This window comes from Heloderma suspectum, chromosome 14, assembly GCF_057233095.1.
Source record: "Heloderma suspectum isolate Gila_16-S chromosome 14, 16-S_ref, whole genome shotgun sequence".
NCBI classification, from domain to species: domain Eukaryota; kingdom Metazoa; phylum Chordata; class Lepidosauria; order Squamata; family Helodermatidae; genus Heloderma; species Heloderma suspectum.
Genome location: NC_139471.1, coordinates 25,563,932 through 25,580,972, shown reverse-complemented (window position 1 = coordinate 25,580,972; position 17,041 = coordinate 25,563,932). Strand labels below are relative to the sequence as shown.

The window sequence follows — 17,041 nt, the reverse complement described above, 5'->3', positions numbered from 1 at the left end:
TGCTTGGCAGCCAGCAGGGAGAGTTCTATGACCAGGGTAGGGCTCTGCCCCGGACCCCCTCCCTCACCGGTCCTGGTTGCCCCAGCAGCGCCTGAATTCTTCCAGGTCCGTCAGGGAACATGGCAAGAGCGCTTTCCCCGCTGCTCCAAGGGCGGCTGGGGCCCAGGTGACGCCTCCTGCTTTGGGGGGCTTCCTGTGCCTTTTTGCACATATACGGGGCTGACGCTGTGGAGGTGATGGTCTGGCTTGCTCTCCTGCTCTTGGGAGGTCAAGCCCTCACCCTGGTTCAGAGGAGTAAGTGTCAGGGACTCTGCTCTGTGGTCTCTGAGCGAGGCAAAAATGTGAATCTCTCAAGGTGAACATGGGGGCTGATCTTTATTATTTATTTATTATTATTAAATTTATTAATCACCCACCTGGCTGGTCACCCAGCCACTCTGGGCGATGTACAACATACGATAAAACAGTTTAAAACAATAAAATTCTACAATAAAAACATTTTCTAAAATACCCTAACCCACCCCAAATGCCTGCCTGAACAACTACGTTTTTAATGCACGACGGAAGCTCATTAAAGAGGGGGCATGACGGAATTCCATAGGGAGGGAGTTCTACAGAGTGGGGGCCACCACAGAAAAGGCCCTCTCCCTCGTCCCCACCAGTCTAGCTGTCCTGGCTGATGGGACAGAGAGAATGCCATCCGAGGCTGATCTTGTTAAGCGGCCTGTCTGGTGCTGCTGGAGGCGCTCCTTAAGATAGGCTGGGCCGGAACCATATAGGGTTTTAAAGGTCAAAACTAACACCTTGAATTTGGCCCGGAAAACATCTTGCTCCTACAAGGGTCCTTTTCTCCAAGGGATTGTTGTTGTTGTCAGATGATGCAGCTAAACAGCTGTTGTGAAGGGGAAATACTTCATATTGCTGATTGTGATGTGAGATGTCAGAATGGAAGGATACCACCCCACAACGCACCCCAGTGAAGAACTGGCAGTCCAGGCAGGCGTCTTAAAGAGAAAGGTCATACACACTACAGCAAGGAGTCTGCAATCTGGGGGTCATAACAGTGGCCTGCATTACAGGGGTGGTGTGAGGATTAAACTTCTGTAAACCACTCAGAGAGCTTCGGCTATGGGGCAGTATTGAAATGTAGTTAATAATATTAATAATGACCTAGCTCAGTCCACTTTTAATACTCTCAGGTGCTATATAAAGGTCTTACAGAGTACTATATAAAGACCTCTTTGTTTTTGTCTTTAAGTTGCCAGTGGGAGTTTCTTTGTTCTTCTCACTCCAGGAGACTAACAGTTACACCACTAGAGTTTGTTGCTGTATAAATAATACTCCATATTATTTAATCATGTTGTTGTGGTTGCACAAAGTGAGATGGACATTTACCCTTAACGTTTTTGAATCGCTAAAGATGCTGCTTTAATGACAACTGATGGCTCAAAAATACATTCTTAGATGAGTGTTGATAGCTGGTGGCTGCTAGCTACTGAACCCCCCCCCCCACACACACACACACACACTAGTTTGGGTGAGAGCTGGGGGGAGCAGTTTGCCAGTTTGGCCAGTGCCAAAGGGAACTGTTTGCTATTTTGCAGCTTGCAGGCAAGGAGGAGGACGGGAGGTATTCTGTTGCTTTGGGGGATTGTTCTTGCATTTAAGAAATGGTTTGCATTCCGTCTTCTTGCCTGTTCACCGCGTAGATTCGTAAAAAAGCAGAAGATGTAAAACATAGGAGCATAACTTCTAAGGAATGACCCAGAAGTCTGCCTCGTCTCAGTCGTGTGCACTGGATGATGGTGTGCTAAGAGCTTGGAGAAGGAGGGACAGCCCAAAGGGAGCTTTCATGCCCTGGATTTACAAGCATACCCAGTTGCACAAGGCTTGCAGTAAGTTTCCAACCAGGCAGCCTCACTGTTTGGTGATGCACACCCAGACGCAGGTGAGGAGGTCAGTGGGGGGCAACTGTTGAGGGGCGTCACGGCAGGAGGAGTGTGTTCAAATGAGGTCTCTCACTCACTCCACCTTCTACCACCTGAAGATGGGTCTTAGCCTTGAAAGGGTCGAATGCCTCCTCCTGACCACTAACAAATACTGCTCAAGGTGGCTTCTAGTGATGCTTTCGACTAGCACCTAAATTAATCTTGAGATTTGCTAACAGAATACTACCACAGTCCTCTTCTGCTCCCTGTTCCACAAGGGATGCAGATCTCAGTGAGGGCGAACGAGGTGTTTAATGTGAGACTGTATTTGTGTGTCTTTAATGTTTCAAACAACAACTGTGCAGGGCTGTGATCCAGATTAGGGCTGTGGTGTGGCAGGGTGGGGATGGCTCACCCTTTACTCCCGCACTCTTATCCGAAAAATTCGCCTTCCCCCAAGCTGCTCTTTGCCTCAGAACAGATGCTGCTGTTTGCATCCATAGCATAAGAACATGAGAAGAGCCCTGCTGGGTCAGACCAAGGTCCATCCAGTCCCGCACTCTGGTCACACAGTGGCCAATCAGCTGTCAAGCAGGGCATGAGCGCAACAGCACCCTCCCGCCCATGTTCCCCAGCAACTAGTGTACAGAGGCTCACTGCCTCTGGTACTGGAGGTAGCACAGAGCCATCAGGACCTGTAGCCATCGATAGCCTTTTCCTCCATGAATTTGTCCAACCCCCTTTTAAAGCCATCCAAACTGGTGGCCATCACTACATCCTGTGGTAGCAAATCCATAATTTAACTCTGCGCTGTGTGAAGAAGTCCTTCCTTTTCTCCTGAATCTCCCTTCAATGTTCATCAGAGCCAATGTTCAGGATATTGTCCTGAATCTCCCACCAATCTGCTTCATGGGATGACCCCAGGTTCTGGTATTTTGAGAGAGGGAGAAAACTGTCTCCCCATCCACATCCTCCACACCATGCATAATTTTGTATACCTCCACCATGTCTCCCCTGACCCTCCTTTTTTCCAAGCTAAACAATCCCAGCTGTTGTAACCTTCCCTCATAGGGGAGATGCTCCAGCCCCTTGATTGTTTTAGTTGCCCTTTCTGGCTTTTTCTAGCTCTACAATATCTTTTTATGTGTGGTGACCAGAACTTCAGTTGTAATGTTTATAAACATTCTATGCCCAGCCAGTCCGCATACGGGGCTTCACTGCCACCAGCACAATACTAGAGAGACATCAGCAATACTCCAGCCAATTATTTTGACACTCCGTTAATTCAAAGAGATCGTGCATGCATGCCCCCCCCCCCCCAGGAGTCTTGCTTGTCTTGACTTTGGGCTGCCCCTTTGTGCTGACGGATGCCTTCTCAGTTTTCCCACAAGCAAAACTTAGAGAGATTGCTGTGGTGAGTGAGAAAAACAGAGTGTCAAGATAAGTGTAGAGCCCCCCCTGCTCTAGAAAAGGCAGCAAAGCCAATGTTCAGGATATTGTCAGTGGCTGTACGGCGACTCCCACTGAGATGTTGTTTGGCAGCGGCGGAGGGATGAGAGGCCGCATGAAGTGCCCCACCAATTTCTCCCGCTTTGCTTGCAGGATTCACTTCATCATGATATTCTCCCAACCTGAAAATTTTTCTCAGTATTCTCAGCTGTAGGTGCTGAGACTTCTGTAAGGGCCTTAGCTGTAATGTGGAGCTGTGATTGTATGGAGCTGTGGATTTCCTCTCGCTGCCCCTCCTGCATCACAGGGATCATGGACTTTGGGGATAAAGGCCCTCCCAGAACAGAAGGGCTCTGGTGCCACATCTGGCATCCAAGGACCAGACCCTCCCACCCTGCCACGGAGCTCATCTGCAGAGAGGTGCTGCTGTTGGCTAACTGGCCTGGCCATGACTGCAGGGAGTGCGTGCGTGTGTCCTCCGCCGCCTGACTCTGGCATTACTTCGCCATTTATTTATTTATTTATTTAATGTATTAATCGCCCATCTGGCTGGTCACCCAGCCACTCTGGGCAACGTACAGAGTGTATAATAAAACAGTTTAAAAAAATAAAATTCTACAGTAAAAACATCATATTTCTAAAAATACCCTAACCCACCCCAAATGCCTGCCTGAACAACGTTTTTAATGCATGACGGAAGCTCATTAAAGAGGGGTCATGGCGGAGTTCCCTAGGGAGAGAGTTCCACAGAGTGGGGGCCACCACACAGAAGGCCCTCTCCCTCGTCCCCACCAGTCTAGCTGTCCTGGCTGATGGGACAGAGAGAAGGCCATCCGAGGCTGATCTTGTTGAGCGGCCTGTCTGGTGCTGCTGGAGGCGCTCCTTAACATAGGCTGGGCTGGAACCATATAGGGTTTTAAAGGTCAAAACCAACACCTTGAATTTGGCCCGGAAAACAATTGGTAACCAGTGCAACTCCTTCAGCACTGGAGTGATGTGATCTCGCCGGCGGCTGCCTTTAATCAGGCGAGCCACCGCGTTCTGTACCAGCTGCAGTTTCCGAACTGTCTTCAAGGGTAACCCCACGTAGAGCGCATTACAGTAGTCTAAACGAGAGGAGACCAGGGCATGTACTACCGACGGGAGCAGATGGTCGTGAAGGAAGGGGTGCAGCCGCCGTATCAGATGGAGTTGGTACAGCGCTGTCCGGCTCACAGCTGACACCTGAGCCTCCATGGACAGCTGGGAGTCCAAAATGACCCCCAGGCTGCGGACCTGGTCTCTCAAGGGTAGCCGTACCCCATTCAACACCAGGTCAACTTCCCCCAGCCTCCTCTTGTCTCCCACCAAAAGTACCTCGGTCTTGCCAGGGTTCAGCTTCAGCTCATTCCTCCCCACCCAGCCACTCACCGCCTCTGGACATTTGGACAGGGATTCCACGGCCAAGCCTGGTGGAGATTTGCACGAGAGGCAGAGCTGCGTGTCATTCAATGCTCTCATGCGCCCCTGAGGGGGAAACAATCAGATGCCTCCACGCAGCGTGGCAGATGCCGGCCCTGTGCCGACGGAGGCTGCAGCAGGTTGACTTTCCAGAGCTTCCTTCTACGACATCATTGCAGACTGCGGAGCAGGAAAGGGTTTCGTGGCGCCGACGCCTCTGGCAGTGACTGGCTGGCCCTCCCTGACGTCACGGAGGGGGCCGGCAGGCCGGAGGGGCTCTGGCTTCACTGGCCGGGCTGCTGGAACCCCAGGCAGAGATGGGGCCTGCTGGCCACGGGAAGGGGCCTGCGAAGCCGCGAGGTCCAGGAGGGGAGGAGGCGGCGGCAAGGCCTGCCCAGGGCGCAGCAGGGCCTCGCCGCGGGGAGCGCGCGGCCCGAGGCGCGTTGGCGGACTGCGGGGCGGCCGTTAGCCGGGCGCGGGCTGTGATCCGCGGGCGGTGATCCGCCGGAGGGCTGGGCGGGACGAGGCGGGCGCTGCACGTGCCCGCGGCCCGGGGAGGCGCGCCGGCGACTGCGCGCGCCGGGACCAGGCGGCGCCAGCCAGGCCCGTGAAGGAGCGGGGCGCGGCGCCGCCCGCAGCCGAGCCGCCGCGCGTCCGAGCCGAAGCGGGCCCGGGCACGCCTGCAGCAGCGCTGCGACGCGGGCCCCGACGCCGCGGGCGGAGAGCGCGGCTGGGGCCGGCCCGCTGCGCGCAGTGCCGCGCCGAGGCGCCGCTCGGGAACCGAGGCGCGGCGCTCCGTGCTGGCGATCGTGGGGAGGTCGGGGTGCCGCAGCTGTTCTCTCGGTCCGAGCGGGGCGATGATGGCGGGCACAGCAGCCGCTCGCGAGGGGAGTGCACCGGCCCAGTGTCGGAAAAGAGGGGCCGGGTTTCTTGCGGCTTGTGCCTTTATATTTTGATTTTCTTTTAAAGGGAGCTGCCAGTAACTTTTTTCTTCCTTGGAAGAACTGAATGAAAGTTTCGCGAGTCGTTGCCCCATCGGAGGGGATCATGTCTGCCAGTAAAAATAAATAAGTAAAATAAATTGCGGAATGATAGCTACAGGAGTTTGTGTGCAAGGGTAGCCTTGATACTTTGAGGGTGAGTACATGATCCATGATTTTTAAGGTTCAGTTCTGAGGATATGTGCCTTCAATCAGTGCTTTTGTACTGTTAGTGGAATGCTCAAGTACAGGATCAGTAATTTGGTTCAGTATGTGGGCATCCGTGCGATCTATGATTTGACCATGTGGATTCCATATAAAATTCCGATCCATGTTTTTGTGCCATGCCTGTGCCCATGGGTGGCGGATCTGCAATTTTTGTGGTTCAGACTATGGAGGCAGATGTGCTCTGTGATACGATGGTGTTTGGGGGTATCTTTCTTGTAAAAATCATGAGGATCCCTCCCTCGGATCCAAGTTTTTGTGCTGTGGCCAGACCTCAGTGTGGTGGATCCATGATTTTTTGGGTTCAGTCCGTGGAGGCAGATGTGCTGTGTAATTTTATTGTGTTTGGGGGGATTTGCTCAGTAAAAATCATATGAAATCTACAGGATCCCTGCCTCGATCCATGTTTTTGCACCGTGGCTGCACCCACATGTGCAGATCCATGATTTTTCTGCTGCAGTCCACAGAGGCAAATGTGCTCTGTGATATGATGGTGTTTGCAGGTATCATTTTTGTAGAAATCACAAGGAACCCTGAGGATCCCTGCCTCGAATCCGAGTTTTTGTGCTGTGGCACCCACAAGTGGCAAAACCCTGATTTTTCTGGTTCGGTCTGTGAAGGCAGATGTGCTCTGTGATTGGATGGTGGTATTGTGGTCTTAAAAACCCTTTTAAAAATCAAAGGAGATCATGAGGATCCCTTTTTGATTTCAGGGACCCTTGTTTTACTTTCTTCCCTTCTTTTTTAAGAGGAGTCACAGTGCTATCCTATAAATATCTACGCACTAGGAAGCCCCACTGAGTTTAATGGGCTTATCGCTGTGTAAATGTGTATAGGAGTGCAGCCACAATTTATCGGGGGTTTTAATCAATGAATGAATGGATTGGCTGTGTGTGTCTGAACATACCTCACAGGGTTATTGTGAAGGAAACCCCATACATATGTCACCCTGAGCTGGGGGGGGGGCAGGAAATGTAACTACTCCCCCTCCCTTGGAGGGAGCCCAATTTCATTGAAACCCGTACAGTTTCTGCATCTCCAAGCTTGGGAGAGAAGCATCCTGTGTTGGCTTCTGATTGCGCAGCCCTTTGTATGTTCATTACTCAGAAGTAAGTGACATTGGGCACAGTGGGGCTTACTTGTAGGCAAGCGGCTCTAGGACTGCCGCTGGAATATGGCACACAAGTGTCCCTGGGAAAGAGAGCCGCAGGCAACCCCTAGTTCTGTCCAAGAGGGCTTCTAGGCATGTGCAGAATGCATTTGGCTCGCAGTGAGGCTAGAGGAATGGGCCCTGGTGTACCCTCGCCCTGATGGGAGGGCTCCTCCACTGCCCGCCCGCCCCTCCTGCCGCTGGCCATCCCATCCCAGTCCTCCCCCAGTTTTCTGGCTTCCACCACGTGTGCAAATGCCTCCCTCACAGCGGCATTGCTCGGTTCTTAAAAGATCTGGGGCACAGGCCCATAACGCAAATTGGCATGTGCATCCGAGTCCAAGCACACCTCTAATGCGTGTGTGTGCATGGTGTGCGCGCACGTGTGCGTATAGACCCCACTTCAGCATTTTGGAAACCATCCCGCTTCTGCTCAGGCCAGTTTGTAGTCGGTCCATTCAGCTCAGCACCAAGCCTGAGTCAAGGCTGGGAAAAATGAGTCTTTGTGCTTCCTGTTGACCACCATCGGAAATTAGAACAAAATATGTAACTCTTTCTCTTGGTCAGAACTTTGAGGCATAGTAGCCCCCTAGAAGGGGATTACACCTGTCCAATGTCAGAAAAATGCAGGGATTATATATTTAGATTTTCGTTTAAACGGAACTGCCAAGAACATTTTTATTCCTTTGAAGAATTGGATAAAAATTTCAGGATTCATTGCCCCATCAGAGGAGTTCATGCCTGCCAAATTTCAGAATGATAGCCACAGGGGTTTTTGTGCAAGGGTGGTCTTGACAGTTTGAGGTCTCCAAAAGGAGACAGACTTATCTCCCTATGTTCCTTGTGGACCATTGTTCTGAAAATTACAGACTGCCTAGAGGTGTCCCTAAGTAAGAAACCAGCAAAGTTTCAGAAGGATAGGTGCAGCAGTTCAAGTGGAAGGGGAGTTCTCCAATTTGGGGGAGGGAGTGATTTGCTTTCCCTTTCCTTCACACACACACACAATAGTTTTTGGGTAAATCTGTATGAAAATGCACAGGTCATTAGAGGTGTCCCCCAGGCAAGAAACCTGCAAAGTTTCTGAAGGATATACATGCATGCAAATTTAGAATTACTAGAATTTATTTACCTTTCACCAATGTTAGCAGCAGGGGAACATGGATGGGAAGGTCCTGTCGCACTCCTGTCCTGCTTGTGGGTTTCTGTGGCCATCTGTTTGGCCACTGTGTGAACAGAATGCTGGACTAGATGGACCTTGGTCTGATGCTCTTCTTATGTTCTTAAATATAGAGTGTCTCTGAGCATATGCAGAATGCTTTTCTTTCACCACTGAGCACTTACATTCTCCCCTACCAATTCTATTCCGTTCCATCCCTCCTCATCCTACCATCCTCCAGCAACTCTTCATAAAAATAGATGTTTTGTGCAACTCTCCTCCACCTCCTCCTTGTTATGCACAAGCTCTCATTGTATCTTCCTCCCCATAACTTAGGAACACAGAAAGCCTCCTTATACTGAGTCAGACTCTTGGTCAATCTAGCCTAGTATTGTTGACACTGACTGGCAGTGGCTCTCTAGGTTTTAGGCAGGAGTGATTTGCTTTCCCTTCACTTCACCCCCGCCCCGCATGATTTTTGGGTAAATGTGTATCAAAATGCACAGGTTACAGAAGTGTCCCCAGGCAAAGAACCTGCAAAGTTTCAGAAGGATAGGAGCAGGGGCTAGAGAATTATGATGCTTGAAATCCAGTTTAAGGCTTTTTCATAATGAAGTTGTCTGGCATTGGAAGAAAGGCCATCTCATGGTCCCATCGTTGCCCTCCTGCAAAGCACAGCGATGGGAGCCCATGGTAAAAATGTGCCCTAGGACTGGAAGGTGGACCTGTAAGTCATTGAGCCCAGATTTGTTCCTCTGCAACCATGTGAGCCCACTTTTCTCAAAGACCTGGGTGAGGAGGAGAATGAGAAAAACAAACCCTCCCGTCTGTTTGCATAAAGTCAAATACAGTTCAGAACTTCTCTTGCTCACCAAAGGTAGTTCTCTGAAAAATGCCCAAGATATGATTTGAGTGGAGTAAAGAAGAGAAAGAAAGACCAAGACAGGACAGGATAAAGAAGAAGAATGGTGACTGGAAATGGATGGTGGGGGGGGGAGAATTCCCCACGCCAAATGGCTCCTTTCAGAGGAATTTAGGGGGCTGTGGGGGGGTTGTAAGGATTGCACATATTTAAATGAACTTTATGAGGTGAGGTGGCTGAGGGCTTTTTCTTGCTTTTTTAAAACTGTGGAACCTATTTAAGAGCCCCGGCACCTTGGGATCATGACGTCCCATAGCCCTAGCCGCCCTTTTGGTGTAATCTGAGGTCTGCAGCTATTTAGGACAAACTAAAGTGGAGGGGGAGAAAGAAGTTTGTGGAGGCTGACTCAGTCCTTTGCTATGCTGAAGCTACTGAACTTCTGCAGAAGCCAAAGGTTCCAGTTTGGGGCAGGAAAATCAGATGGTGTGTGAAATACCACTATTTCACACGGAGTTCTTCCTGCCCGTCCCTCTCCCTCTCATCAAAATGTCATTGCGAGCAAGCTCCCAACAGTGGGCATGTAAGAGCAGAAAAGCAGGGGAAGAAAGAACAAAACAGTGAGCAGAGTCCGGAAGGGAAGGTGGCAGTCTCCCCCTAGTTTAAAGGCTGGCGCATTCATGCTGGACTCCCCATTGGTCTGCTAAGGGAGCGAGTCCTAAGGCCTCCTAGTAACTACAAGGCTACCGAGCTCAGATGTGAAAAGCAGACTTGCATTAAGGCGGATGATGGCAACTGGGACAGCTCTAAAGATCCGGGGCACAGCTCAGACCATCTGGGCCCATGCCCAGGTGGGCCGGGTCCTAACAACGCCGATGTGTCTGGGCAGATTTTCAGAGACAGTTTCTGCCTGGGAGCCGCATGTCCACCGCTCGCCTCAGCAGAGCATCCCTGGATGCTGGGGGCGGCCGGAGGGAGGCAGGGAGGCAGTTCTGGCTCAGCCAGAGGCTCCCCACTGTGTGTGTGTGCTTGAGGGGCAGAGGGGGACTCCCTGGGGCTGACGGAGATTGGTTCCCCTTTCCTTCCTGGCTGGTCTGGAGCTTTTCCACCAAGGGCTCCGGCTACAAAGCCACGTCTCGGGGTGGCGGCCAACATAGACTGCCTCTCCTGAGAAGGTTCTCCAGGCCGCCTGGAAGCTCTTCGCTGTTACAGACCCTGCCCTGCAGCTTTTGCTCGTGTGACTGGTCAGGCATTCCGGCTTCTGAACTGGACTTCCCGTGTCGCTATCCAAGCCTCAGCCGTGACTGCTAGTTGTTGTTTACCACGAGAGTCATGGCCTCGGACAGCTGTGCCACGTTGGCTCCTTTCTGGGTAGAAAGGCCAAAACAGCGAGCCCGGGGCCAAAAGGCCATCCAGGGCAGCCTTGGCTTCCGTGCTTGCGGGCTCCCCCTCTGAGCACTTGGCAGGCCACCGCTGGATGAGGTGGACCATCTTCTGAGGCCCTTCTTAGCCAGGAGGGCTGGGAAGGGCTCTGAGGCCACCCGCCTGCTAGTAGCAGATGCTGAAGACAAGTGGAGGATGGCTGCGGGCAAGTTCCTGGAGGCACCTGCTTGGCCACTGTGGGGAAAGAGGATGGTGTGCGAGAAGAGCAGGCCTCTTCCGAGGTTCTCATCCTGCGCATACTTTCCTGGGAGTAAGCCAGTGGAACGTGCTTCCAAGTAACCATGCAAAGGATTGTGCTGCACATCTCTTGCTGTGTATGGTTTCCTGGCAATATTGCACTATTTTTTCCTCTATGCCAGTGCATGTATCTGCTGACTGAGGATAGCAAGTCATATGTCTGATGCCAGGACACTGTGGCCTATGGACGCTTCTGTGGCCTCAATAAATCTGTTGATCTTTCAGGTGTCACAATATCCTTTGCATTCTAATCCTGGGCCCCATGAAATTTACAAATATCAAAATATATGAGACATACAAGTGATCCTCTAGAGTGATTCTGCCTGAACCTTCTGGACCTTTTTGCCAGCAGGAGTGAGAGGGAGACACTCTCAGAAATCTAGGAGGAGGGGACCTGCCCAGGCTGTGTTTGGGGGAAATGTTGGAGACCATCATTGGAGGAGACCATCAGAAGAGCCAAAGGCCTCTACCAAAGTCCAGCATTCTGCTTGCACAGTGTCCAGTCAGATGCCCAAATGGGAAGCCCACAAGCACAACCTGAGCACAGAGGCGCTCCTGCTTGTGTCCCCCAGCAGGGACTGCTTATCCAGAGGCCTGCTGCCTCTGATCTTGGCGGTAATGTATAGCCAGCTTGACTACACACACACCTGCAAATGCTTCTTTCACCCTCCGAACAGCACGGCCGCTCTCCCCCTAGGGAAGCAACATTGCCTTTGCGACATCAGCGATCTCCAACCACATCGCAGACATATTTGTATGTGTGGCAACCAGCAGAGGTGCCTCATGCCACAGAAAGGTCCAAAGACCACTGTGTTCAACCAGCCCTGAAGTAAAGGTATAGATATGGACATGCAGCTCCTCCAGACACTCCCCCCACTCCCCCAATCTGGGCATTTTGCTAATTTCCAGAGTCGTTTTTGATCTGGAAACCCACTGTGTCCTGAAAACGACACTGTTGGGACATTGGTCCATTGTCTACCTGTGGTGTTGGTCCCATCCTTCTTCTGTGGGCAGAACATTGTGTAATGTGGTATGAGGTGCAGTACTGAGCATCCTGAGAATCTCAATATTTTTTTCTTTTTAAAAGCAAGGTTCTAGCCCTTGTGGCTGCAAAGAAATGCTTGAAACTGTGTGGCCTAAACTTGCTGAACTCTCAAGCCAGAGAAGCAGCTTTATCAGACCTATGGGAGCCAGGGGGTTGTGCTGGAGTACCCTGCCGAGTCCTCCTCCTCCCATCCCCACAACTAGCTGAAACCAAATAGATTTATGCACATAATACGTTCAGTTTGTACAGTCAATGCAGGTTACAGAATTCCACTTGGTTCAAAGCATGAACTGCTGTGCTGCGTATGGTTCTGCCACTGCTGTTTGTGTCCTGCCCTTAAGAAGACGTCCCTCTCCCTCAGATGATCTGGAAAATCCCTTGCCTTTGGGGGGTCTGTTACGAAAACACTCAGCCACAAGCTGGCTGCAATCGATGGAGCTCGCTGACTGCTTTTCCAGACTATCGAGGGAAAGCTAAAAAAGAGAGAGGAAGCCAAGCAGTTGCACCTTGTAATCTGGGGGACGCACTGAGAGCAACCAGCCTGTGAGGAGAACTGACACTGCTGGTGGGAGCAGCATGGTTTCGGGGGGCCCTCAAGCAAATGTCAGCCCCCATAACCGGGAGGAGGAGGGTGGGCATGCCAACAGAGAATGGTGGCACTGATGATATCGGTTATTATATAGTGTCATTGTTGCAGAACCCAGAGTCAGAGAGACCACGGAGTGAAGGAAAAAGAGATTCTTTATTTAACGCGCGGGCTGAAGGCTGGAATCTTTCCCAAAGAGCCAGAAGCCCCGAAATACATCAGCACGTTGTTTTTATAGACATTGTGACACATATGAAACGGCTCCTCCTCCCCCTCCCGCGTGGGGTTGCAGTCCTCAACATTTCTTTTCCCAGCACCTTTGTTTATAATACAAGAACTGGGTTATAGGGTAGCCATGATAAGGAGAGAACAGCAGAGAACAAGATATACAATTGTATGACCTTTGACAAGATAAGGAATTCCTGTGTCTCGTCAGCTTACAACAATATATTCAAGGGAGAAAGAGCTCAGCAAGAACATGAAGCATGAGACTGCATGAGGCTAGTTAGTCTGACCCCCGATATGGCTGCTACATTCCCCCCTTAAATGCATAATTTCATTACAATTATAGCATTTCTGATAAGCATACAAAGCTTTTTGTGACATACATATCACTTAATCTCCTGTTGGGCTATTAGAGCGTAGAGGGCGGCAGTTTTACTAGCTGAGACATAAAACAGATTGGTTAAACAGCGCATAAGACAAGGAACGCAGAGACATAACAGAACTTTTATGAACAACACTGGTAGAATTAGGATGAACAATGCTTCAAGCCAGCTAAGATCTGGAAGCCAAGGGGTTAACTAATTGAGCTAATTGTTTTGTCTTATTGTTTTGTTAGCTACTATATTGTGCAGCTTGTTGATCTGCTCATCTACAGCATTGCCATTATCAGTTAAGTTAAAACAACAGAGCTTTTGGTGTGTCTCACAACTTAAATGATGAAGAAGGAAGAGGTAATCTATACCAGCTCTGTTTTCTAGAACTGCACCTTTTAGATCACGCAGCTTTTTATTTAACAATGACAATGCTCGTGAGGTGGCATTTATGCTTTTGGCTAAGCTGCAAGCTAACCGGTTGATCTCCAGACCATCAGCCAAGGCTAAACCTGGAACCCCAACCAGTGACATTGCTAAGGCCAATTTTTCTGAGTCAGAATATAACTGCACATGACTATTACAATTTTTAGTTAGTTGGAGTGCTCGAGGCTTCCGTCGACGGATTTTCTCGGGCCACAGGGGAAGAATTGGCACCAGTTCAATTGGCGGCTGAGGCAACATGGGTGGTTATTAGACAAGTTGGCAGGAATGAATGACCAAGTGCGGGAACTACATGTCTAAAACCATCCATGAGGCAAAAGCATGTGGGCATCATTAAAAGATATGTTTTGAATTTTATTACAGTGGAAGGGGGCCAGGGATAGCTTTATATTTTCTGGAAAATTTTTGACAAGCATTCGTGCACACGTAGCATTTGTTTCCGCAACGATGGGGGTGCATAGAGTGAACTCTGTAGGGGGTAGGATCTTTGCAACCACGCCCCAATTAGCATTTTGGGAATAAATTAAACTTACACCATAAACTCTTAACATGGTATCTTTTTGAATTTTCCCAGGATGTCTACAGACAGGTATTAGGCAAGAGCTAATAAGCCTGTTTGCAGGTATATCTCTTGGCAAATAAAAATGTTTTACTCTCGTGATATTAGCCAGGTGGAGCCAGTAATTATCAGCAAATCACTGGGACAAACTTCTCCTTCCAGGGGCAGACCCCCCTTTTTGCACCTTATTAAGGAAACACAATGCAACACTACTAACACTACAACACGCATGTTTGATCTTCTTTGGGATCTGACCGTACGCTGGGCAGCTATTCACCTGGCAAGCTGCAGTAGGGTCTAGTCCCCTTCTTCAATTCTCCAGTTGCAGGTCTGACCGTACGCAGGGGGACAGTCTCCCGGTGTGTCCACAGTAAGGTCTAGCCTGAGTCTTCTTACTGCTTTTTCAGAATGATTTTTAAAGGATTTTCAGGATTTCTGTTTACAGTCTACTCTCCCCCTCTCGCTCTCTTGACTCGTGTCCAGTGTATCCAGGGTTTAACTCCAGCTGCTTTCATAGCTGCGGGGGTGGAAAGTATGATAGTTCTCAGTCCTCTCCATCTGGGAGTCAAAGGGTTATTTTTCTCTCTTTAACTCATACTCATTGCAGATCCAGCAATTATACTGCTCTTCTGGCATGCTCAGGGCCCATTAAAATCAAGGGACGGGCATACCCACACACGCAAAGAGTTCTAGGTCACCATTTTTGCATCGGCAACTCTATGCTGCATGAGTTTTAGCAGAAGGAAATCTAAAAATCATAGATCAAACTTAGCTTGTTGTACACTGAGCTGACTACAAACACAGACACACGGTCCACAGCGATGAGAGTTCAAGTTTATCAAAAGCTTCACAGCACTGTCCATGGCAAGTCTTTGACAATTTAAAATTTTAGTTCATGTGCAGAGTGTCTCTAAAAAGCCCAGATGATGATGGAGGCAAACAGAGGAGGCTCTGGGCAATGAAGATGCGATGTTTCCAGCAAAGGCTCTCCACTTTTGCATCAGTTTAAAAAGGGAAAGTGTGGCCTTACACCCCTTCTGACAGACAAGGGCCTTTAACTTTTTAGCAAGGCCTCTGTCTAAACAGAACAGCGCAGCTCAACTCTCTAGCCGTGACGCTTTAACCTGGGCAACTCCTCTGTAAATTTTATTTTACTTCTGTCAGGTTCTCACAGACATTTTAAAAACTTACTCTCTTTTTTTTCTCTTCTAACCTGGTACACGAAAGCACCGAAACACTGAGTGCTGAAACTCAGGACGCTGGGGGGTGATGGGCATCGCCTTATACTTGCATTTTTCAGGCAGCCATTAATCTTCGGGGAGGCGGTGGGGTGATTTGCAGGACTTCAGAGGCAAGCTTCTCAGTTTGTTTGTATTTGTAAATTCCAAGCTCAAAACAGGACACAATGAGGTACAGGGCAGCCAAATCGGGTCAGCTTTCTTCGCTGGGGTCTCAAACAGGAAAACAGTCTTAATTTAAAGTTGTAACATCACTGACAGCGTCAGCCAGCCAGCTACACAGATCTCATTGTTTTTTAAGACAGTTGCTCCAATATCTTCTTTTCTTCTCAATCAGGTTGGGTCTCCCAGCTTACACAGTTTATTGCAGCTTTCAGGAGCATGGTAGTAGCGCGATTTTGGCTTGGCCAGGAACATGCTGTCTGGTTTCTCGGTCTCTTCAGCACACACACTTAGGCAGTGTAACACTGGACACTTAAATGAGTGAGATTTCTTCATTACAGGGAATCCCACGGCAAAAGCTTACTGGTTACGCTCTTCAGAAATCATATAGCCGATGGTCAGTAGGTACAGGCTCTATGCAATTTTAACACAGTTCAAAGCTAAACACGGTTACCTTGACAGAGATCTTCAACGTGGTCTCTCTGCTTCATTCTGCTTTGGGCCAGTCTTATGGCACACTTTTCACTCGAAGAGGGGTCTAGCCTGTGCTCTGGGGGCTGATTCTTCACCTTTATTTTCTATTTTGCCTTCATCTTCTGGGTCTTCATTTTCAGTTTCCATTTCTTAGGGATTTCATCTCAATTAGGCGAGGTGATGATGTTGCACAACTCAGAACGTTGTGGGCAATTTTCCTGCCCCCCCTCTCTCGGCGCGCTAGGCTAACAGCTACTTCTTCGGCCTTACACTCTCACGCTCCCACGCTTTGTTAAAAGCCAGACTGTCCTGCAACATTTTTCTAATTAACAGCCTCAGATCTTGTTCTTTTTTTTCTCTCAGCTCGACCTTGAGCTTTTTGCTGTTTTCTCTCTCTATTCTGAATCTTTAAAAAAAAAAAACCCTTTTCTTTCTTTGTTTGACATACATCTCAAGGGGGTGCAAGTCTTGAGCAGTAGACGAGCTCGCCTCCCCTTTTTTGTGAGAACACATCTTTTTAAGGGTCACTGCCGATTTTATTAAATCTTCTGCCCAACACTTCAATTCTTCAGTTTCTTTTATTAATGCTGATTGAGGTGTAAGAGGGGAACCGCCTGATCCCGTAGAGATGAAAGTCTCGGCAGACAATATCTGGGAGTCGAGGACCGTAGCTGAAATCGGCGAATTACTACCGGTGGGGCTTGAAACTGATGGCGACAGTTCTAAGTCAAAGCAAGGGGCAATGCCTCTGCAGGGGGATGGCAGGGGCTCAGGAGCCACAGGATCTGGATCTCGACGGGGCGGTCTCACAGTAACATGGGCCCGTGGTGGAAGCGGGGCATAAGCAGGTGGAAACGCCGTTAGCTCTGCCAGATCTTTACATGAGGCTTCTAACACTGGTTGTAATTTCTTTTTGGCCAATTTTTCTTTTCTGAGCACCAAAACTTTTGCCTGGGATTCTAGGCATTTCTTTAGCTATGGAGGAGAAGCACGGACTATGGAATCCCACGAGTTTATGTAGGGAAATTGGTCGGGGTGCCCAGGTCTCCCAACCACAATGGCATATACAC

The 17,041-nt window shown here is 49.6% G+C and overlaps 1 long non-coding RNA gene across 2 annotated transcripts in view; it reads right to left on the bottom strand.

Moving 5' to 3' along the window:
* Window positions 1–5,478, bottom strand: part of LOC146335858 (uncharacterized) — a 49,466-nt gene extending 43,988 nt beyond the window's left edge. The window contains exon 1 of one of the 2 annotated variants that reach the window (XR_014785930.1): window positions 4,788–5,478. This is a non-coding gene — a long non-coding RNA (uncharacterized LOC146335858). The remainder of the gene's footprint in view (window positions 1–4,787) is intronic. The other variant, XR_014785929.1, reaches the window with a different exon arrangement.
* Between the last annotated feature and the right edge of the window lie 11,563 nt (window positions 5,479–17,041).